Here is a 24,953-nt window from a genome sequence, read left to right on the forward strand (position 1 = left end):
AGAGTGACCAACCTTTACAACACTTAAGTACTGACCTGAGAGTGACCAACCTTTACAACACTTAAGTACTGACCTGAGAGTGACCAACCTACAACACTGAAGTACTGACCTGAGAGTGACCAACCTTTACAACACTGAAGTACTGACCTGAGAGTGACCAACCTTTACAACACTGAAGTACTGACCTGAGAGTGACCAACCTTTACAACACTGAAGTACTGACCTGAGAGTGACCAGCCTTTACAACACTGAAGTACTGACCTGAGAGTGACCAACCTTTAAAACACTAAAGTAATGACCTGAGAGTGACCAACCTTTACAACACTTAAGTACTGACCTGAGAGTGACCAACCTTTACAACACTGAAGTACTGACCTGAGAGTGACCAACCTTTACAACACTTAAGTACTGACCTGAGAGTGACCAACCTTTACAACACTGAAGTACTGACCTGAGAGTGACCAACCTTTACAACACTGAAGTACTGACCTGAGAGTGACCAACCTACAACACTGAAGTACTGACCTGAGAGTGACCAACCTTTACAACACTGAAGTACTGACCTGAGAGTGACCAACCTACAACACTGAAGTACTGACCTGAGAGTGACCAACCTACAACACTGAAGTACTGACCTGAGAGTGACCAACCTACAACACTGAAGTACTGACCTGAGAGTGACCAACCTTTACAACACTGAAGTACTGACCTGAGAGTGACCAACCTACAACACTGAAGTACTAACCTGAGAGTGACCAACCTACAACACTGAAGTACTGACCTGAGAGTGACCAACCTTTACAACATTGAAGTACTAACCTGAGAGTGACCAACCTTTACAACACTGAAGTACTGACCTGAGAGTGACCAACCTTTACAACATTGAAGTACTAACCTGAGAGTGACCAACCTTTACAACACTGAAGTACTGACCTGAGAGTGACCAACCTTTACAACACTGAAGAACTGACCTGAGAGTGACCAACCTTTACAACACTTAAGTACTGACCTGAGAGTGACCAACCTTTACAACACTGAAGTACTGACCTGAGAGTGACCAACCTTTACAACACTAAAGTACTGACCTGAGAGTGACCAACCTTTACAACACTTAAGTACTGACCTGAGAGTGACCAACCTTTACAACACTTAAGTACTGACCTGAGAGTGACCAACCTTTACAACATTGAAGTACTGACCTGAGAGTGACCAACCTTTACAACACTGAAGTACTGACCTGAGAGTGACCAACCTTTACAACACTAAAGTACTGACCTGAGAGTGACCAACCTACAACACTGAAGTACTAACCTGAGAGTGACCAACCTTTACAACACTTAAGTACTGACCTGAGAGTGACCAACCTTTACAACACTAAAGTACTGACCTGAGAGTGACCAACCTTTACAACACTAAAGTACTGACCTGAGAGTGACCAACCTACAACACTGAAGTACTGACCTGAGAGTGACCAACCTTTACAACACTGAAGTACTGACCTGAGAGTGACCAACCTTTACAACACTGAAGTACTGACCTGAGAGTGACCAACCTTTACAACACTTAAGTACTGACCTGAGAGTAACCAACCTTTACAACACTTAAGTACTGACCTGAGAGTGACCAACCTTTACAACACTTAAGTACTGACCTGAGAGTGACCAACCTTTACAACACTTAAGTACTGACCTGAGAGTGACCAACCTTTACAACACTGAAGTACTGACCTGAGAGTGACCAACCTACAACACTGAAGTACTGACCTGAGAGTGACCAACCTACAACACTGAAGTACTGACCTGAGAGTGACCAACCTACAACACTGAAGTACTGACCTGAGAGTGACCAACCTACAACACTGAAGTACTGACCTGAGAGTGACCAACCTTTACAACACTCAAGTACTGTCCTGAGAGTGACCAACCTACAACACTGAAGTACTGACCTGAGAGTGACCAACCTACAACACTGAAGTACTGACCTGAGAGTGACCAACCTACAACACTTAAGTACTGACCTGAGAGTGACCAACCTTTACAACACTCAAGTACTGACCTGAGAGTGACCAACCTACAACACTGAAGTACTGACCTGAGAGTGACCAACCTACAACACTGAAGTACTGACCTGAGAGTGACCACCCTACAATACTGAAGTACTGACCTGAGAGTGACCAACCTACAACACTGAAGTACTGACCTGAGAGTGACCAACCTTTACAACACTGAAGTACTGACCTGAGAGTGACCAACCTACACCACTGAAGTACTGACCTGAGAGTGACCAACCTTTACAACACTGAAGTACTGACCTGAGAGTGACCAACCTACAACACTGAAGTACTGACCTGAGAGTGACCAACCTACACCACTGGAATCCCTGACTTGGTGTCATCCGGTGTATGTAAAACATTAAAATTCAATTGGATGTCCGTTGATATAAAGAATAAACAACGTAGGCCCCAGGAACTACCTTCAGGTAACTATGTTTACGAGAAGAACTGATGAAGAAAGATGTTTTATGGTCACATTCTGGTATCTATTACTGAGGTAAACTTTAATTTATGAGACTATACAGTCTCATGGTCTATATTGATATTGATTAATGTGATCTACAGTATTAAGTGATTTTGGTGGATTAATATAAAAAATTGTAAAGTCGCCATTTACTTTATTTTCGTGGTAGGACAAAATTAGAGAGAAATCCAGTGAGCGAAGAATAACTGTAGTTAATACAGTAAAAGTTACTTATGATTTCAAGGGCTAATTAAATCTAAGAGGAAATATTGATATTATCGTAAAGAAACTAATTTAGGCATATAGAAAGTGCCGTCTGTGTGAGACAAGTTACTAGATTAGTGTTCTCCAGCCTGGACGGTGTCCCAGCTAGTCCACTATTTCTTAATTCAGGGTTTACGTAAATTCTAAGGCAAGTTGATGGGGAATCAAGTTGAGGGTGAATCAAGTTGAGCGTGAATCAAGTTGAGGGTGAGTCAAGTTGAGGGTGAATTAAGTTGAGGGTGAATCAAGTTGAGGGTGAATCAAGTTGATGGGGAATCAAGTTGAGGGTGAATCAAGTTGAGCGTGAATCAAGTTGAGGGTGAGTCAAGTTGAGGGTGAATTAAGTTGAGGGTGAATCAAGTTGAAAGTGAATCAAGTTGAGGGTGAATCAAGTTGAGGGTGAATCAAGTTGAGCGTGAATCAAGTTGAGGGTGAGTCAAGTTGAGGGTGAATCAAGTTGAGGGTGAGTCAAGTTGAGGGTGAATCAAGTTGAGGGTGAATTAAGTTGAGGGTGAATTAAGTTGAGGGTGAATCAAGTTGAGGGTGAGTCAAGTTGAGGGTGAATCAAGTTGAGGGTGAGTCAAGTTGAGGGTGAATCAAGTTGAGGGTGAATCAAGTTGAGGGTGAATTAAGTTGAGGGTGAATCAAATTGAGGGTGAATCAGACATGTAGAGAAAGTCTTCTATATAACAACGTTTCACTCGCTATGACCAATACCTGACACATCAACACAGAGGGCAAAACTTTTTAACAGAATGCTCTGTTTTTATGTTTGATTTTTTTTTTTATTCGCCGGTATTCTCCCGGCCCGGGTTCGTCAGACTCTATGGAGGTTTAAGAAAAAATAATCTTTATTACACAGTCATAAACATTTATCCAACACACTAACAACTTACATTTAATAAGCGTCAAGTTGTAAGTTGCAAGTATTTTTTTTTATTTATCAACGTGGTTTATCGTATTATTAATTCTAATAAACTTATAAAAAAAGTGGTTGCAGAATTTATATTTAACGTAAATTTATCTGAGAGGATCATAAGATCTCATTAGGAGAAGAGGCCGCTAGTCAAGAAATTGAAAACACTCAATTTTTTCTTTTAACACGTCGGTCGTCTCCCACAGAGGCAGGGCGACCCAAAAATAATATACTTTCATCATCATTCAACCCCTCACCTCACTCATACATAATCATTGTCTTTCCAGAGGCCCTCAGATGCAACAGTTTAGAAGTCCCTCCAAATTGCCAATATCCCAAACTCCTCCTGTAAAGTGCAGGCATTGTACTTCCCACAAAATTTGTGTTTAATGTTGAGTTTTACACTCAGAAGTTTGGTATGAAAATGGGAAATCCTCTCTCACATGTTCTTAGTAATTTATGTATGAAATTTTTTGAGATAATATTGTTTAACACAGTCCTTCATAATAGAGCTAAGTGGTATAGATATGTTGATATTTTGTGTCTTATGTCTACAAATATAAATATAAACCATTTCACTCAAAATATTCATAAATATTTCACTCAAAATATTCATAAATAAACAAGAAAATCTGCTCACCTTATGGTGCTTCCCTACTGCCACGGGTTGCTACAGTTCTAACCTGTGTCTCCCAGCTTCCCTACTGCCACTGGTTGTTACAGTTCTAACCTGTGCCTCCCAGGTTCCCTACTGCCACTAGTTGTTACAGTTCTAACCTGTGCCTCCCAGCTTCCCTACTGCCACTGGTTGCTACAGTTCTAACCTGTGCCTCCCAGCTCACCCTACTGCCACTGGTTGTTACAGTTCTAACCTGTGCCTCCCAGCTTCCCTACTGCCACTAGTTGCTACACTTCTAACCTGTGCCTCCCAGCTTCCCTACTGCCACGGGTTGCTACAGTTCTAACCTGTGCCTCCCAGCTTCCCTACTGCCACGGGTTGCTACAGTTCTAACCTGTGCCTCCCAGCTTCCCTACTGCCACTAGTTGCTACAGTTCTAACCTGTGCCTCCCAGCTTCCCTACTGCCACTAGTTGCTACAGTTCTAACCTGTGCCTCCCAGCTTCCCTACTGCCACTGGTTGCTACAGTTCTAACCTGTGCCTCCCAGCTTCCCTACTGCCACGGGTTGCTACAGTTCTAACCTGTGCCTCCCAGCTTCCCTACTGCCACTGGTTGTTACAGTTCTAACCTGTGCCTCCCAGCTCACCCTACTGCCACTGGTTGTTACAGTTCTAACCTGTGCCTCCCAGCTTCCCTACTGCCACTAGTTGCTACACTTCTAACCTGTGCCTCCCAGCTTCCCTACTGCCACTAGTTGCTACAGTTCTAACCTGTGCCTCCCAGCTTCCCTACTGCCACTAGTTGCTACAGTTCTAACCTGTGCCTCCCAGGTTCCCTACTGCCACTAGTTGCTACACTTCTAACCTGTGCCTCCCAGCTTCCCTACTGCCACGGGTTGCTACAGTTCTAACCTGTGCCTCCCAGCTTCCCTACTGCCACGGGTTGCTACAGTTCTAACCTGTGCCTCCCAGCTTCCCTACTGCCACTAGTTGCTACAGTTCTAACATGTGCTTCCCAGCTTCCCTACTGCCACGGGTTGCTACAGTTCTAACCTGTGCCTCCCAGCTTCCCTACTCCCACTAGTTGCTACAGTTCTAACCTGTGCCTCCCAGGTTCCCTACTGCCACTAGTTGCTACAGTTCTAACCTGTGCCTCCCAGCTTCCCTACTGCCACTGGTTGTTACAGTTCTAACCTGTGCCTCCCAGCTTCCCTACTGCCACTAGTTGCTACAGTTCTAACCTGTGCCTCCCAGCTTCCCTACTGCCACTAGTTGCTACAGTTCTAACCATTGCCTCCCAGCTTCCCTACTGCCACGGGTTGTTACAGTTCTAACCTGTGCTTCCCAGCTTCCCTACTGCCACGGGTTGCTACAGTTCTAACCTGTGCCTCCCAGCTTCCCTACTGCCACTAGTTGCTACAGTTCTAACCTGTGCCTCCCAGCTTCCCTACTGCCACTAGTTGCTACAGTTCTAACCTGTGCCTCCCAGCTTCCCTACTGCCACTAGTTGCTACAGTTCTAACCTGTGCCTCCCAGGTTTCCTACTGCCACGGGATGCTACAGTTCTAACCTGTGCCTCCCAGCTTCCCTACTGCCACGGGTTGTTACAATTCTAACCTGTGCCTCCCAGGTTCCCTACTGCCACTGCTTGCTACAGTTCTAACCTGTGCCTCCCAGCTTCCCTACTGCCACTAGTTGCTACAGTTCTAACCTGTGCCTCCCAGCTTCCCTACTGCCACTGGTTGTTACAGTTCTAACCTGTGCCTCCCAGCGTCCCTACTGCCACTAGTTGCTACAGTTCTAACCTGTGCCTCCCAGCTTCCCTACTGCCACTGGTTGCTACAGTTCTAACCTGTGCCTCCCAGCTTCCCTACTGCCACTAGTTGCTACAGTTCTAACCTGTGCCTCCCAGCTTCCCTACTGCCACTAGTTGCTACAGTTCTAACCTGTGCCTCCCAGCTTCCCTACTGCCACTGGTTGTTACAGTTCTAACCTGTGCCTCCCAGCTTCCCTACTGCCACTAGTTGTTACAGTTCTAACCTGTGCCTCCCAGCTTCCCTACTGCCACGGGTTGCTACAGTTCTAACCTGTGCCTCCCAGCTTCCCTACTGCCACGGGTTGCTACAGTTCTAACCTGTGCCTCCCAGCTTCCCTACTGCCACTAGTTGCTACAGTTCTAACCTGTGCTTCCCAGCTTCCCTACTGCCACGGGTTGCAACAGTTCTAATCTGTGCCTCCCAGCTTCCCTACTGCCAATAGTTGCTACAGTTCTAACCTGTGCCTCCCAGGTTCCCTACTGCCACTAGTTGCTACAGTTCTAACCTGTGCCTCCCTGCTTCCCTACTGCCACTGGTTGTTACAGTTCTAACCTGTGCCTCCCAGCTTCCCTACTGCCACTAGTTGCTACAGTTCTAACCTGTGCCTCCCAGCTTCCCAACTGCCACTAGTTGCTACAATTCTAACCTGTGCCTCCCAGCTTCCCTACTGCCACGGGTTGCTACAGTTCTAACCTGTGCCTCCCAGCTTCCCTACTGCCACTAGTTGCTGCAATTCTAACCTGTGCCTCCCAGCTCACCCTACTGCCACTAGTTGCTACAGTTCTAACCTGTGCCTCCCAGCTTCCCTATTGCCACGGGTTGCTACAGTTCTAACCTGTGCCTCCCAGCTTCCCTACTGCCACGGGTTGCTACAGTTCTAACCTGTGCCTCCCAGCTTCCCTACTGCCACTAGTTGCTACAGTTCTAACATGTGCTTCCCAGCTTCCCTACTGCCACGGGTTGCTACAGTTCTAACCTGTGCCTCCCAGCTTCCCTACTGCCACTAGTTGCTACAGTTCTAACCTGTGCCTCCCAGGTTCCCTACTGCCACTAGTTGCTACAGTTCTAACCTGTGCCTCCCAGCTTCCCTACTGCCACTGGTTGTTACAGTTCTAACCTGTGCCTCCCAGCTTCCCTACTGCCACTAGTTGCTACAGTTCTAACCTGTGCCTCCCAGCTTCCCTACTGCCACTAGTTGCTACAGTTCTAACCATTGCCTCCCAGCTTCCCTACTGCCACGGGTTGTTACAGTTCTAACCTGTGCCTCCCAGCTTCCCTACTGCCACTAGTTGCTACAGTTCTAACCTGTGCCTCCCAGCTTCCCTACTGCCACTAGTTGCTACAGTTCTAACCTGTGCCTCCCAGCTTCCCTACTGCCACTAGTTGCTACAGTTCTAACCTGTGCCTCCCAGGTTTCCTACTGCCACGGGATGCTACAGTTCTAACCTGTGCCTCCCAGCTTCCCTACTGCCACGGGTTGTTACAATTCTAACCTGTGCCTCCCAGGTTCCCTACTGCCACTGCTTGCTACAGTTCTAACCTGTGCCTCCCAGCTTCCCTACTGCCACTAGTTGCTACAGTTCTAACCTGTGCCTCCCAGCTTCCCTACTGCCACGGGTTGCTACAGTTCTAACCTGTGCCTCCCAGCTTCCCTACTGCCACGGGTTGCTACAGTTCTAACCTGTGCCTCCCAGCTTCCCTACTGCCACTAGTTGCTACAGTTCTAACATGTGCTTCCCAGCTTCCCTACTGCCACGGGTTGCTACAGTTCTAACCTGTGCCTCCCAGCTTCCCTACTGCCACTAGTTGCTACAGTTCTAACCTGTGCCTCCCAGGTTCCCTACTGCCACTAGTTGCTACAGTTCTAACCTGTGCCTCCCAGCTTCCCTACTGCCACTGGTTGTTACAGTTCTAACCTGTGCCTCCCAGCTTCCCTACTGCCACTAGTTGCTACAGTTCTAACCTGTGCCTCCCAGCTTCCCTACTGCCACTAGTTGCTACAGTTCTAACCATTGCCTCCCAGCTTCCCTACTGCCACGGGTTGTTACAGTTCTAACCTGTGCCTCCCAGCTTCCCTACTGCCACTAGTTGCTACAGTTCTAACCTGTGCCTCCCAGCTTCCCTACTGCCACTAGTTGCTACAGTTCTAACCTGTGCCTCCCAGCTTCCCTACTGCCACTAGTTGCTACAGTTCTAACCTGTGCCTCCCAGGTTTCCTACTGCCACGGGATGCTACAGTTCTAACCTGTGCCTCCCAGCTTCCCTACTGCCACGGGTTGTTACAATTCTAACCTGTGCCTCCCAGGTTCCCTACTGCCACTGCTTGCTACAGTTCTAACCTGTGCCTCCCAGCTTCCCTACTGCCACTAGTTGCTACAGTTCTAACCTGTGCCTCCCAGCTTCCCTACTGCCACTGGTTGTTACAGTTCTAACCTGTGCCTCCCAGCTTCCCTACTGCCACTAGTTGCTACAGTTCTAACCTGTGCCTCCCAGCTTCCCTACTGCCACTGGTTGCTACAGTTCTAACCTGTGCCTCCCAGCTTCCCTACTGCCACTAGTTGCTACAGTTCTAACCTGTGCCTCCCAGCTTCCCTACTGCCACTAGTTGCTACAGTTCTAACCTGTGCCTCCCAGCTTCCCTACTGCCACTGGTTGTTACAGTTCTAACCTGTGCCTCCCAGCTTCCCTACTGCCACTAGTTGCTACAGTTCTAACCTGTGCCTCCCAGCTTCCCTACTGCCACTAGTTGCTACAGTTCTAACCATTGCCTCCCAGCTTCCCTACTGCCACGGGTTGTTACAGTTCTAACCTGTGCTTCCCAGCTTCCCTACTGCCACGGGTTGCTACAGTTCTAACCTGTGCCTCCCAGCTTCCCTACTGCCACTAGTTGCTACAGTTCTAACCTGTGCCTCCCAGGTTTCCTACTGCCACGGGATGCTACAGTTCTAACCTGTGCCTCCCAGCTTCCCTACTGCCACGGGTTGTTACAATTCTAACCTGTGCCTCCCAGGTTCCCTACTGCCACTGCTTGCTACAGTTCTAACCTGTGCCTCCCAGCTTCCCTACTGCCACTAGTTGCTACAGTTCTAACCTGTGCCTCCCAGCTTCCCTACTGCCACTGGTTGTTACAGTTCTAACCTGTGCCTCCCAGCGTCCCTACTGCCACTAGTTGCTACAGTTCTAACCTGTGCCTCCCAGCTTCCCTACTGCCACTAGTTGCTACAGTTCTAACCTGTGCCTCCCAGCTTCCCTACTGCCACTGGTTGTTACAGTTCTAACCTGTGCCTCCCAGCTTCCCTACTGCCACTAGTTGTTACAGTTCTAACCTGTACCTCCCAGCTTCCCTACTGCCACGGGTTGCTACAGTTCTAACCTGTGCCTCCCAGCTTCCCTACTGCCACGGGTTGCTACAGTTCTAACCTGTGCCTCCCAGCTTCCCTACTGCCACTAGTTGCTACAGTTCTAACCTGTGCTTCCCAGCTTCCCTACTGCCACGGGTTGCAACAGTTCTAACCTGTGCCTCCCAGCTTCCCTACTGCCAATAGTTGCTACAGTTCTAACCTGTGCCTCCCAGGTTCCCTACTGCCACTAGTTGCTACAGTTCTAACCTGTGCCTCCCTGCATCCCTACTGCCACTGGTTGTTACAGTTCTAACCTGTGCCTCCCAGCTTCCCTACTGCCACTAGTTGCTACAGTTCTAACCTGTGCCTCCCAGCTTCCCAACTGCCACTAGTTGCTACAATTCTAACCTGTGCCTCCCAGCTTCCCTACTGCCACGGGTTGCTACAGTTCTAACCTGTGCCTCCCAGCTTCCCTACTGCCACTAGTTGCTGCAGTTCTAACCTGTGCCTCCCAGCTCACCCTACTGCTACTAGTTGCTACAGTTCTAACCTGTGCCTCCCAGCTTCCCTACTGCCACGGGTTGCTACAGTTCTAACCTGTGCCTCCCAGCTTCCCTACTGCCACGGGTTGCTACAGTTCTAACCTGTGCCTCCCAGCTTCCCTACTGCCACTAGTTGCTACAGTTCTAACATGTGCTTCCCAGCTTCCCTACTGCCACGGGTTGCTACAGTTCTAACCTGTGCCTCCCAGCTTCCCTACTGCCACTAGTTGCTACAGTTCTAACCTGTGCCTCCCAGGTTCCCTACTGCCACTAGTTGCTACAATTCTAACCTGTGCCTCCCAGCTTCCCTACTGCCACTGGTTTTTACAGTTCTAACCTGTGCCTCCCAGCTTCCCTACTGCCACTAGTTGCTACAGTTCTAACCTGTGCCTCCCAGCTTCCCTACTGCCACTAGTTGCTACAGTTCTAACCATTGCCTCCCAGCTTCCCTACTGCCACGGGTTGTTACAGTTCTAACCTGTGCTTCCCAGCTTCCCTACTGCCACGGGTTGCTACAGTTCTAACCTGTGCCTCCCAGCTTCCCTACTGCCACTAGTTGCTACAGTTCTAACCTGTGCCTCCCAGCTTCCCTACTGCCACTAGTTGCTACAGTTCTAACCTGTGCCTCCCAGCTTCCCTACTGCCACTAGTTGCTGCAATTCTAACCTGTGCCTCCCAGCTCACCCTACTGCCACTAGTTGCTACAGTTCTAACCTGTGCCTCCCAGCTTCCCTACTGCCACGGGTTGCTACAGTTCTAACCTGTGCCTCCCAGCTTCCCTACTGCCACGGGTTGCTACAGTTCTAACCTGTGCCTCCCAGCTTCCCTACTGCCACTAGTTGCTACAGTTCTAACATGTGCTTCCCAGCTTCCCTACTGCCACGGGTTGCTACAGTTCTAACCTGTGCCTCCCAGCTTCCCTACTGCCACTAGTTGCTACAGTTCTAACCTGTGCCTCCCAGGTTCCCTACTGCCACTAGTTGCTACAGTTCTAACCTGTGCCTCCCAGCTTCCCTACTGCCACTGGTTGTTACAGTTCTAACCTGTGCCTCCCAGCTTCCCTACTGCCACTAGTTGCTACAGTTCTAACCTGTGCCTCCCAGCTTCCCTACTGCCACTAGTTGCTACAGTTCTAACCATTGCCTCCCAGCTTCCCTACTGCCACGGGTTGTTACAGTTCTAACCTGTGCTTCCCAGCTTCCCTACTGATACGGGTTGCTACAGTTCTAACCTGTGCCTCCCAGCTTCCCTACTGCCACTAGTTGCTACAGTTCTAACCTGTGCCTCCCAGCTTCCCTACTGCCACTAGTTGCTACAGTTCTAACCTGTGCCTCCCAGCTTCCCTACTGCCACTAGTTGCTACAGTTCTAACCTGTGCCTCCCAGGTTTCCTACTGCCACGGGATGCTACAGTTCTAACCTGTGCCTCCCAGCTTCCCTACTGCCACGGGTTGTTACAATTCTAACCTGTGCCTCCCAGGTTCCCTACTGCCACTGCTTGCTACAGTTCTAACCTGTGCCTCCCAGCTTCCCTACTGCCACTAGTTGCTACAGTTCTAACCTGTGCCTCCCAGCTTCCCTACTGCCACTGGTTGTTACAGTTCTAACCTGTGCCTCCCAGCTTCCCTACTGCCACTAGTTGCTACAGTTCTAACCTGTGCCTCCCAGCTTCCCTACTGCCACTGGTTGCTACAGTTCTAACCTGTGCCTCCCAGCTTCCCTACTGCCACTAGTTGCTACAGTTCTAACCTGTGCCTCCCAGCTTCCCTACTGCCACTAGTTGCTACAGTTCTAACCTGTGCCTCCCAGCTTCCCTACTGCCACTGGTTGTTACAGTTCTAACCTGTGCCTCCCAGCTTCCCTACTGCCACTAGTTGCTACAGTTCTAACCTGTGCCTCCCAGCTTCCCTACTGCCACTAGTTGCTACAGTTCTAACCATTGCCTCCCAGCTTCCCTACTGCCACGGGTTGTTACAGTTCTAACCTGTGCTTCCCAGCTTCCCTACTGCCACGGGTTGCTACAGTTCTAACCTGTGCCTCCCAGCTTCCCTACTGCCACTAGTTGCTACAGTTCTAACCTGTGCCTCCCAGGTTTCCTACTGCCACGGGATGCTACAGTTCTAACCTGTGCCTCCCAGCTTCCCTACTGCCACGGGTTGTTACAATTCTAACCTGTGCCTCCCAGGTTCCCTACTGCCACTGCTTGCTACAGTTCTAACCTGTGCCTCCCAGCTTCCCTACTGCCACTAGTTGCTACAGTTCTAACCTGTGCCTCCCAGCTTCCCTACTGACACTGTTTGTTACAGTTCTAACCTGTGCCTCCCAGCGTCCCTACTGCCACTAGTTGCTACAGTTCTAACCTGTGCCTCCCAGCTTCCCTACTGCCACTAGTTGCTACAGTTCTAACCTGTGCCTCCCAGCTTCCCTACTGCCACTGGTTGTTACAGTTCTAACCTGTGCCTCCCAGCTTCCCTACTGCCACTAGTTGTTACAGTTCTAACCTGTACCTCCCAGCTTCCCTACTGCCACGGGTTGCTACAGTTCTAACCTGTGCCTCCCAGCTTCCCTACTGCCACGGGTTGCTACAGTTCTAACCTGTGCCTCCCAGCTTCCCTACTGCCACTAGTTGCTACAGTTCTAACCTGTGCTTCCCAGCTTCCCTACTGCCACGGGTTGCAACAGTTCTAACCTGTGCCTCCCAGCTTCCCTACTGCCAATAGTTGCTACAGTTCTAACCTGTGCCTCCCAGGTTCCCTACTGCCACTATTTGCTACAGTTCTAACCTGTGCCTCCCTGCATCCCTACTGCCACAGGTTGTTACAGTTCTAACCTGTGCCTCCCAGCTTCCCTACTGCCACTAGTTGCTACAGTTCTAACCTGTGCCTCCCAGCTTCCCAACTGCCACTAGTTGCTACAATTCTAATCTGTGCCTCCCAGCTTCCCTACTGCCACGGGTTGCTACAGTTCTAACCTGTGCCTCCCAGCTTCCCTACTGCCACTAGTTGCTGCAGTTCTAACCTGTGCCTCCCAGCTCACCCTACTGCTACTAGTTGCTACAGTTCTAACCTGTGCCTCCCAGCTTCCCTACTGCCACGGGTTGCTACAGTTCTAACCTGTGCCTCCCAGCTTCCCTACTGCCACGGGTTGCTACAGTTCTAACCTGTGCCTCCCAGCTTCCCTACTGCCACTAGTTGCTACAGTTCTAACATGTGCTTCCCAGCTTCCCTACTGCCACGGGTTGCTACAGTTCTAACCTGTGCCTCCCAGCTTCCCTACTGCCACTAGTTGCTACAGTTCTAACCTGTGCCTCCCAGGTTCCCTACTGCCACTAGTTGCTACAATTCTAACCTGTGCCTCCCAGCTTCCCTACTGCCACTGGTTTTTACAGTTCTAACCTGTGCCTCCCAGCTTCCCTACTGCCACTAGTTGCTACAGTTCTAACCTGTGCCTCCCAGCTTCCCTACTGCCACTAGTTGCTACAGTTCTAACCATTGCCTCCCAGCTTCCCTACTGCCACGGGTTGTTACAGTTCTAACCTGTGCTTCCCAGCTTCCCTACTGCCACGGGTTGCTACAGTTCTAACCTGTGCCTCCCAGCTTCCCTACTGCCACTAGTTGCTACAGTTCTAACCTGTGCCTCCCAGCTTCCCTACTGCCACTAGTTGCTACAGTTCTAACCTGTGCCTCCCAGCTTCCCTACTGCCACTAGTTGCTACAGTTCTAACCTGTGCCTCCCAGGTTTCCTACTGCCACGGGATGCTACAGTTCTAACCTGTGCCTCCCAGCTTCCCTACTGCCACGGGTTGTTACAATTCTAACCTGTGCCTCCCAGGTTCCCTACTGCCACTGCTTGCTACAGTTCTAACCTGTGCCTCCCAGCTTCCCAACTGCCACTAGTTGCTACAGTTCTAACCTGTGCCTCCCAGCTTCCCTACTGCCACTGGTTGTTACAGTTCTAACCTGTGCCTCCCAGCTTCCCTACTGCCACTAGTTGCTACAGTTCTAACCTGTGCCTCCCAGCTTCCCTACTGCCACTGGTTGCTACAGTTCTAACCTGTGCCTCCCAGCTTCCCTACTGCCACTAGTTGCTACAGTTCTAACCTGTGCCTCCCAGCTTCCCTACTGCCACTAGTTGCTACAGTTCTAACCTGTGCCTCCCAGCTTCCCTACTGCCACTGGTTGTTACAGTTCTAACCTGTGCCTCCCAGCTTCCCTACTGCCACTAGTTGCTACAGTTCTAACCTGTGCCTCCCAGCTTCCCTACTGCCACTAGTTGCTACAGTTCTAACCATTGCCTCCCAGCTTCCCTACTGCCACGGGTTGTTACAGTTCTAACCTGTGCTTCCCAGCTTCCCTACTGCCACGGGTTGCTACAGTTCTAACCTGTGCCTCCCAGCTTCCCTACTGCCACTAGTTGCTACAGTTCTAACCTGTGCCTCCCAGCTTCCCTACTGCCACGGGTTGCTACAGTTCTAACCTGTGCCTCCCAGCTTCCCTACTGCCACGGGTTGCTACAGTTCTAACCTGTGCCTCCCAGCTTCCCTACTGCCACTAGTTGCTACAGTTCTAACCTGTGCTTCCCAGCTTCATTACTGCCACGGGTTGCAACAGTTCTAACCTGTGCCTCCCAGCTTCCCTACTGCCAATAGTTGCTACAGTTCTAACCTGTGCCTCCCAGGTTCCCTACTGCCACTAGTTGCTACAGTTCTAACCTGTGCCTCCCAGCTTCCCTACTGCCACTAGTTGCTACAGTTCTAACCATTGCCTCCCAGCTTCCCTACTGCCACGGGTTGTTACAGTTCTAACCTGTGCTTCCCAGCTTCCCTACTGCCACGGGTTGCTACAGTTCTAACCTGTGCCTCCCAGCTTCCCTATTGCCACTAGTTGCTACAGTTCTAACCTGTGCCTCCCAGCTTCCCTACTGCCACGGGTTGCTACAGTTCTAACCTGTGCCTCCCAGCTTCCCTACTGCCACGGGTTGCTACAGTTCTAACCTGTGCCTCCCAGCTTCCCTACTGCCACTAGTTGCTACAGTTCTAACCTGTGCTTCCCAGCTTCCCTACTGCCACGGGTTGCAACAGTTCTAACCTGTGCCTCCCAGCTTCCCTACTGCCAATAGTTGCTACAGTTCTAACCTGTGCCTCCCAGGTTCCCCACTGCCACTAGTTGCTACAGTTCTAACCTGTGCCTCCCTGCTTCCCTACTGCCACTGGTTGTTACAGTTCTAAAATGTGCCTCCCAGCTTCCCTACTGCCACTAGTTGCTACAGTTCTAACCTGTGCCTCCCAGCTTCCCAACTGCCACTAGTTGCTACAATTCTAACCTGTGCCTCCCAGCTTCCCTACTGCCACGGGTTGCTACAGTTCTAACCTGTGCCTCCCAGCTTCCCTACTGCCACTAGTTGCTGCAGTTCTAACCTGTGCCTCCCAGCTCACCCTACTGCCACTAGTTGCTACAGTTCTAACCTGTGCCTCCCAGCTTCCCTACTGCCACGGGTTGCTACAGTTCTAACCTGTGCCTCCCAGCTTCCCTACTGCCACGGGTTGCTACAGTTCTAACCTGTGCCTCCCAGCTTCCCTACTGCCACTAGTTGCTACAATTCTAACATGTGCTTCCCAGCTTCCCTACTGCCACGGGTTGCTACAGTTCTAACCTGTGCCTCCCAGCTTCCCTACTGCCACTAGTTGCTACAGTTCTAACCTGTGCCTCCCAGGTTCCCTGCTGCCACTAGTTGCTACAGTTCTAACCTGTGCCTCCCAGCTTCCCTACTGCCACTGGTTGTTACAGTTCTAACCTGTGCCTCCCAGCTTCCCTACTGCCACTAGTTGCTACAGTTCTAACCTGTGCCTCCCAGCTTCCCTACTGCCACTAGTTGCTACAGTTCTAACCTGTGCCTCCCAGCTTCCCTACTGCCACTGGTTGTTACAGTTCTAACCTGTGCTTCCCAGCTTCCCTACTGCCACGGGTTGCTACAGTTCTAACCTGTGCCTCCCAGCTTCCCTACTGCAACTAGTTGCTACAGTTCTAACCTGTGCCTCCCAGCTTCCCTACTGCCACTAGTTGCTACAGTTCTAACCTGTGCCTCCCAGCTTCCCTACTGCCACTAGTTGCTGCAGTTCTAACCTGTGCCTCCCAGGTTTCCTACTGCCACGGGATGCTACAGTTCTAACCTGTGCCTCCCAGCTTCCCTACTGCCACGGGTTGTTACAATTCTAACCTGTGCCTCCCAGGTTCCCTACTGCCACTGCTTGCTACAGTTCTAAGCTGTGCCTCCCAGCTTCCCTACTGCCACTAGTTGCTACAGTTCTAACCTGTGCCTCCCAGCTTCCCTACTGCCACTGGTTGTTACAGTTCTAACCTGTGCCTCCCAGCTTCCCTACTGCCACTAGTTGCTACAGTTCTAACCTGTGCCTCCCAGCTTCCCTACTGCACTAGTTGCTACAGTTCTAACCTGTGCTTCCCAGCTTCCCTACTGCCACGGGTTGCAACAGTTCTAACCTGTGCCTCCCAGCTTCCCTACTGCCAATAGTTGCTACAGTTCTAACCTGTGCCTCCCAGGTTCCCTACTGCCACTAGTTGCTACAGTTCTAACCTGTGCCTCCCAGCTCCCCTACTGCCACTGGTTGTTACAGTTCTAACCTGTGCCTCGCAGCTTCCCCACTGCCACTAGTAGCTACAGTTCTAACCTGCGCCTTCCAGCTTCCCTACTGCCACTAGTTGTTACAGTTCTAACCATTGCCTCCCAGCTTCCCTACTGCCACGGGTTGTTACAGTTCTAACCTGTGCCTCCCAGCTTCCCTACTGCCACTAGTTGCTACAGTTCTAACCTGTGCCTCCCAGCTTCCCTACTGCCACAGGTTGTTACAGTTCTAACCTGTGCCTCCCAGCTTCCCTACTGCCACTAGTTGCTACAGTTCTAACCTGTGCCTCCCAGCTTCCCTACTGCCACGGGTTGTTACAGTTCTAACCTGTGCCTCCCAGCTTCCCTACTGCCACTAGTTGCTACAGTTCTAACCTGTGCCTCCCAGCTTCCCTACTGGCACTAGTTGCTACAGTTCTAACCTGTGCTTCCCAGCTTCCCTACTGCCACGGGTTGCTACAGTTCTAACCTGTGCCTCCCAGCTTCCCTACTGCCACTAGTTGCTACAGTTCTAACCTGTGCCTCCCAGCTTCCCTACTGCCACTAGTTGCTACAGTTCTAACCTGTGCCTCCCAGCTTCCCTACTGCCACTAGTTGCTACAGTTCTAACCTGTGCCTCCCAGCTTCCCTACTGCCACTAGTTGCTACAGTTCTAACCTGTGCCTTCCAGCTTCCCTACTGCCACTAGTCGCTACAGTTCTAACCTGTGCCTCCCAGCTTCCCTACTGCCACTGGTTGTTACAGTTCTAACCTGTGCCTCCCAGCTTCCCTACTGCCACTAGTTGCTACAGTTCTAACCTGTGCCTCCCAGCTTCCCTACTGCCACTAGTTGCTACAGTTCTAACCTGTGCCTCCCAGCTTCCCTACTGCCACTAGTTGCTACAGTTCTAACCTGTGCCTCCCAGCTTCCCTACTGCCACTAGTTGCTACAGATCTAACCTGTGCCTCCCAGGTTAACTACTGACACGGGATGCTACAGTTCTAACCTGTGCCTCCCAGCTTCCCTACTGCCACGGGTTGTTACAGTTCTAACCTGTGCCTCCCAGGTTCTCTACTGCCACTGGTTGCTACAGATCTAACCTGTGCCTCCCAGCTTCCCTACTGCCACTAGTTGCTACAGTTCTAACCTGTGCCTCCCAGCTTCCCTACTGCCACTAGTTACTACAGTTCTAACCTGTGCCTCCCAGCTTCCCAACTGCCACTGGTTGCTACAGCTCTAACCTGTGCCTCCCAGCTTCCCTACTGCCACTAGTTGCTACAGTTCTAACCTGTGCCTCCCAGCTTCCCTACTGCCACTAGTTGCTACAGTTCTAACCTGTGCCTCCCAGCTTCCCTACTGCCACTGGTTGCTACAGTTCTAACCTGTGCCTCCCAGCTTCCCTACTGCCACTAGTTGTTACAGTTCTAACCTGTGCCTCCCAGCTTCCCTACTGCCACTGGTTGCTACAGTTCTAACCTGTGCCTCCCAGCTTCCCTACTGCCACGGGTTGCTACAGTTCTAACCTGTGCCTCCCAGCTTCCCTACTGCCACTGGTTGCTACAGTTCTAACCTGTGCCTCCCAGCTTCCCTACTGCCACTGGTTGCTTCAGTTCTAACCTGTACCTCCCAGCTTCCCTACTGCCACTGGTTGCTACAGTTCTAACCTGTGCCTCCCAGCTTCCCTACTGCCACGGGTTGCTACAGTTCTAACCTGTGCCTCCCAGCTTCCCTCCTGCCAGTGGTTGCTACAGTTCTAACCTGTGCCTCCCAGCTTCCCTACTGCCACTGGTTGCTACAGTTCTAACCTGTGCCTCCCAGCTTCCCTACTGCCACGGGTTGCTACAGTTCTAACCTGTGCCTCCCAGCTTCCCTCCTGCCACTGGTTGCTACAGTTCTAACCTGTGCCTCCCAGCTTCCCTCCTGCCACTGGTTGCTACAGTTCTAACCTGTGCCTCCCAGCTTCCCTCCTGCCACGGGTTGCTCCAGTTCTAACCTGTGCCTCCCAGCTTCCCTACTGCCACGGGTTGCTACAGTTCTAACCTGTGCCTCCCAGCTTCCCTCCTGCCACTGGTTGCTACAGTTCTAACCTGTGCCTCCCAGCTTCCCTACTGCCACTAGTTGCTACAGTTCTAACCTGTGCCTCCCAGCTTCCCTACTGCCACTGGTTGTTACAGTTCTAACCTGTGCCTCGCAGCTTCCCCACTGCCACTAGTAGCTACAGTTCTAACCTGCGCCTTCCAGCTTCCCTACTGCCACTAGTTGTTACAGTTCTAACCATTGCCTCCCAGCTTCCCTACTGCCACGGGTTGTTACAGTTCTAACCTGTGCCTCCCAGCTTCCCTACTGCCACTAGTTGCTACAGTTCTAACCTGTGCCTCCCAGCTTCCCTACTGCCACAGGTTGTTACAGTTCTAACCTGTGCCTCCCAGCTTCCCTACTGCCACTAGTTGCTACAGTTCTAACCTGTGCCTCCCAGCTTCCCTACTGCCACGGGTTGTTACAGTTCTAACCTGTGCCTCCCAGCTTCCCTACTGCCACTAGTTGCTACAGTTCTAACCTGTGCCTCCCAGCTTCCCTACTGGCACTAGTTGCTACAGTTCTAACCTGTGCTTCCCAGCTTCCCTACTGCCACGGGTTGCTACAGTTCTAACCTGTGCCTCCCAGCTTCCCTACTGCCACTAGTTGCTACAGTTCTAACCTGTGCCTCCCAGCTTCCCTACTGCCACTAGTTGCTACAGTTCTAACCTGTGCCTCCCAGCTTCCCTACTGCCACTAGTTGCTACAGTTCTAACCTGTGCCTCCCAGCTTCCCTACTGCCACTAGTTGCTACAGTTCTAACCTGTGCCTTCCAGCTTCCCTACTGCCACTAGTCGCTACAGTTCTAACCTGTGCCTCCCAGCTTCCCTACTGCCACTGGTTGTTACAGTTCTAACCTGTGCCTCCCAGCTTCCCTACTGCCACTAGTTGCTACAGTTCTAACCTGTGCCTCCCAGCTTCCCTACTACCACTAGTTGCTACAGTTCTAACCTGTGCCTCCCAGCTTCCCTACTGCCACTAGTTGCTACAGTTCTAACCTGTGCCTCCCAGCTTCCCTACTGCCACTAGTTGCTACAGATCTAACCTGTGCCTCCCAGGTTCCCTACTGCCACGGGATGCTACAGTTCTAACCTGTGCCTCCCAGCTTCCCTACTGCCACGGGTTGTTACAGTTCTAACCTGTGCCTCCCAGGTTCTCTACTGCCACTGGTTGCTACAGATCTAACCTGTGCCTCCCAGCTTCCCTACTGCCACTAGTTGCTACAGTTCTAACCTGTGCCTCCCAGCTTCCCTACTGCCACTAGTTACTACAGTTCTAACCTGTGCCTCCCAGCTTCCCAACTGCCACTGGTTGCTACAGCTCTAACCTGTGCCTCCCAGCTTCCCTACTGCCACTAGTTGCTACAGTTCTAACCTGTGCCTCCCAGCTTCCCTACTGCCACTAGTTGCTACAGTTCTAACCTGTGCCTCCCAGCTTCCCTACTGCCACTGGTTGCTACAGTTCTAACCTGTGCCTCCCAGCTTCCCTACTGCCACTAGTTGTTACAGTTCTAACCTGTGCCTCCCAGCTTCCCTACTGCCACTGGTTGCTACAGTTCTAACCTGTGCCTCCCAGCTTCCCTACTGCCACGGGTTGCTACAGTTCTAACCTGTGCCTCCCAGCTTCCCTACTGCCACTGGTTGCTACAGTTCTAACCTGTGCCTCCCAGCTTCCCTACTGCCACTGGTTGCTTCAGTTCTAACCTGTGCCTCCCAGCTTCCCTACTGCCACTGGTTGCTACAGTTCTAACCTGTGCCTCCCAGCTTCCCTACTGCCACGGGTTGCTACAGTTCTAACCTGTGCCTCCCAGCTTCCCTCCTGCCACTGGTTGCTACAGTTCTAACCTGTGCCTCCCAGCTTCCCTACTGCCACTGGTTGCTACAGTTCTAACCTGTGCCTCCCAGCTTCCCTACTGCCACGGGTTGCTACAGTTCTAACCTGTGCCTCCCAGCTTCCCTCCTGCCACTGGTTGCTACAGTTCTAACCTGTGCCTCCCAGCTTCCCTCCTGCCACTGGTTGCTACAGTTCTAACCTGTGCCTCCCAGCTTCCCTCCTGCCACGGGTTGCTCCAGTTCTAACCTGTGCCTCCCAGCTTCCCTACTGCCACGGGTTGCTACAGTTCTGGTAAGACTGTTTGAGAGTCAGTGAACTTATGAGTTTCCTCCTGTACTTACCAACTTGTTTACTGATGTTGAGGAGTTGATCTGATGAGACGATAATAGCGGGAATCCCATTATCCCGCCTACACACTTCACTGGCGTTGTCAACTCTAGTATTCAGGGTGAGATGCGAGCTCATGAAGTATATCTCTGTCTCTGTTACATAAACACAACTCTCGTTACTATATATGTACATATATATCAACATATATGTGTATGCAAAATAACCAAAGTGGAATTCCAAGTGATTTTCTGATTTCTCACATTATCAAGGAATAGCGCTTGGAATTTCACTATTTTTCACTGTGGTTATTTTGCATATTGTGCTATTACCTGCTTACTGTGATCTTATTACATATACATATATGTGAGGGGATTTTTTTAATCCGCGTGTGTTAGAATATTCAAGTGCAATAGCCCTTTTACTCTGTCTTGAGATATGTAAGTGACTAAGAAGCCTGTCTGACCACTATACTCCTCTGTCAAGGTGGGTAGACAGAGTTTATTAACAACTCTTCTTCCCACCATTTGAGAGTGCCATGTGTCAAGTCACACCTGCCTGCCAGGTCGTACTTGCCAGTTTGTTTACTGAGCTCTTAAGAGTGTTGTTACGTATTATGAAAGCCATTATGACCGATGTTCCGAGATACTGAGAATTATCAATTAATATTCATCACTGCCAGCAGTTTGGCAATAGTGTCTAGAATCCATGCCCAGTGTAGGCTGGGCAAGCGATGTTTGAATGTCCTGAGGGTAGTTTAGCCTGAGGATCCTGAGAAGACTAAACATGACAGGATATCAAGGCTCCTCAGCTGGAGAACCCGATGAAGAAAAATAATCAGCCTATCTATTCATCTTGTGCTTTATCAATTGCTCTGAGTCTTTAAGATAAGTACATGCAAGTCTCTAAAGAGTGGATTCTTGGACTTAATCAAGTGTCCACACTCTAGCGTGGATGATGAATTAGACACTTGTACAACACTTGGATATCTTCACTGTGGAAACGTTCGCCAACCAGTGACTTCCTCAGTCCAATACAGAGAAGAATGGTTGAATATTAGAAGGAGTTTGAGGTAATCAGTTTATCAGTCCATCGATCTTGGTAATACTTGATGTGACTGACCAAATCTTCATTACACTCTCACGCTCGGTGGGACAGGTCGCATGTGAGGTCATGAGGTGAAATCAGAGCCTTATAAGCTTTCTGTTCTATTATTTTTACTATTCCTAGTTAATGTGAGAAATCATGAAATCGCTTAGAATTTCACTATTTTTTCACTGGTTATTTTGCATGTATATATATGGGTGTTTGCCAACACGCTCAAGGTTGCAACATCAGACAGGGAGACTGCCTGTCTCCAGGCTGTGAGTGCACATCACTCCAGGGACTTCCTCCAAACAGTTATCATATCGGCAATGGGAACGCGCCTCGACCCTAAGACCCTCCTTATGGCAGTGGTTTTGCGCCTTGCTGCCCCAATTCACACGGAATATACGTGTATTTGTGGCGATGCGGAAGCCGTCCAGTATGGTCTACATGGTCTTAACTGTTCCAAAACCAAGGGCTGGCACGCAAGACACAATGAGGTCAACGACATCATCAAGAGAACCCTTGCTACAGCTGGATATCCAGCCGAGAGGGAGCCCCGATCACTAGCAGCCAACAATACCCACAACTCAGCAAACCGCCCCGATAGGATCACCATCTATCCTTGGAAGAATGGCAAGCTCTTAGCATGGGACTATACCTGTGTGTCCACACTGGCTGACACCTATATCCATCACAGTGTGGGGCGACAGGGAGGAGCTGCTGACCACAGGGAGGAGCACAAGATCAGCAAGTACAGGGACATAAGCCAAAAGTATCAATTTGTCCCATTGGGATCAGAGACCTTGGGATTATGGGGAAAACATGCCACACGAACTGGGTTCCAGACTCATCGACACCACCAGGGACCCAAGGGCAGCCACTTTCATGTTCCAGGGCCTCAGCGTGGTCATCCAGAGGGGAAATGCTTGCTGCATACTTGGCTCGCATCCAGCCTCGGAGGAGCTGGAGGAGATTCATAACTTTTGATATATTGTACCACTGTATTTATGTTTGTGTTTTGTATCAATGTATTCTGTCTATTAATAAAGTACATATATAATATAAATTATAGGGGGTGGTAGGAGAAGAAAATATTCAAACAGCTCCAGGGAGAACCTGAGTTTTCCCTGAGGTACGTTTATTGTCCCCAGTAAAGTTCTAGAGGTGGTACCTCCTTATATATTAAAATATGTATACAGTGGTACCTCAGGTTATGAACACCTCAAAACTCGAACAGTTATGTAAGTGCATTTACGTAAGTGCTTTTGTAAGTTTATTTTTGGGGTCTGAAACAGAGTAATCTAATTTACATTATTTCTTATGGGAACAAATTCGTTCGGTACCAGCACTCGAACAGCCTTCTTTAACGAAAAAAATTCGTATCCCGAGGTACCACTGCATATATATATATACGTATATATATATATATATATATATATATATATATATATATATATATATATATATATATATATATATATATATATATATATATATATATATATATATATATATATATATATATATATATATATATATATATATATATATATATATATATATATATATATATGAGGATACTGATTAAGTTTGCTGTTTTAACTTAAATTGAACTACATTAATTCTTCATATATTTAATGATATTTAATGTGATTATCTTACCTTTCATGTCTGCATGAGTGTTTTTGGGTCTCTTGTGGATGATTTCTGCAGGTGTGACCGTAACCATGAGTGTAGCTGGTGTAGTGTTGTGCGGTGCAGCAGTACTCAAGATGACGGTACTCGAGATGTTTGTCTGGATGACAGCACTTGCTGGAGCGGTTGTTGAGACGATACTGGTTATCGGGTTGGTAGTGATGACTCTGAAGACCGATGTTTTCTCAGCTGGTAAAACACAAGTCTGAGTTCCTAGGAATACTTTCCATGTGATGACCCACTGTGGGTCATCACATGACTAAGACCATTGTCAGGAAACACTTGTCCTTGTGTTTCATAACCTTACCTAACCCTTCAATAATATTTTCCACAGCATGTAACTACAAAGCGTTTAAATATACATATAACTGTATACATAACTATACACATAACTATACACATAGCTAGCTATTTATGAAAACTTTGAAACACTAATCAAAACTGATCCCAATTAAAAATTATCTTGGTGTATATACGGAAATACTCAGTTAATGAATAAAGACGTTATTCGAGGACCTGCTGTACGTTTATTCTTACCTTATTCTAAGCCATATAATCTATGAACCAAGATTAAGTCGTAATAAAGAACTGTCAACAACTGATTTTTAGTGTGGAGAAAATTCTCCAGAAAGGGGATTTCAGTCCTCTCAGCCCCCTTCAGCCCCATAGGTATTTGAGGGACTCAACCCTCCCAGAAGAGGGGCTAATAGACTCTCTTGCTTTCTGATCAACAGTTTGATTGAAAGCATAGGCAGTACCAGCATGTACGAGATCATAATCACGCCACTTCTCCTTGCATTTTCTTGGACCATAGTGTTTGTGGAGAAATTTTCTCCAAGAGGGGGGTATCAGCCCCCTTCAGCCCCCTTCAGCCCCCTTCAGCCCCCTTCAGCCCCTTCAGCCCCTTTCAGCCTTGAGGGGCCCAGCCCTCTCAGAAGGGGCAAATATCTTGTTTACTGCTACAGCGAGTAATTGACCCCAGATGCAGTACCAGTATACGACCTGTGGTCAAGCGACCGCCGCTCCTTGCAGTCCAGTATTGCAGAGTGTATTTTAATAAGAGACAGTACATCTCTTACCTTAGCAGGACAATTAAGGAAAATCCTGCTCCCACTTTATTACCATAGTAAAGATAGTGGACATTGTTGTCTATGCTTAAGACAGCAAGATTTAAACATTCTGCTTTGCCTCATGGAGGAAGTGGCAAGGAAGCAAAGGTACTATGTCAGCTTTTCCTTTGTGCTGGGGGCAGTAACGGAGTGGGGCGCTGTGGCGTCTTCAGATTACTTTTGACTCTACT

Source organism: Cherax quadricarinatus, chromosome 71 (genome assembly GCF_038502225.1).
Source record: "Cherax quadricarinatus isolate ZL_2023a chromosome 71, ASM3850222v1, whole genome shotgun sequence".
NCBI classification, from domain to species: Eukaryota; Metazoa; Arthropoda; class Malacostraca; order Decapoda; family Parastacidae; genus Cherax; species Cherax quadricarinatus.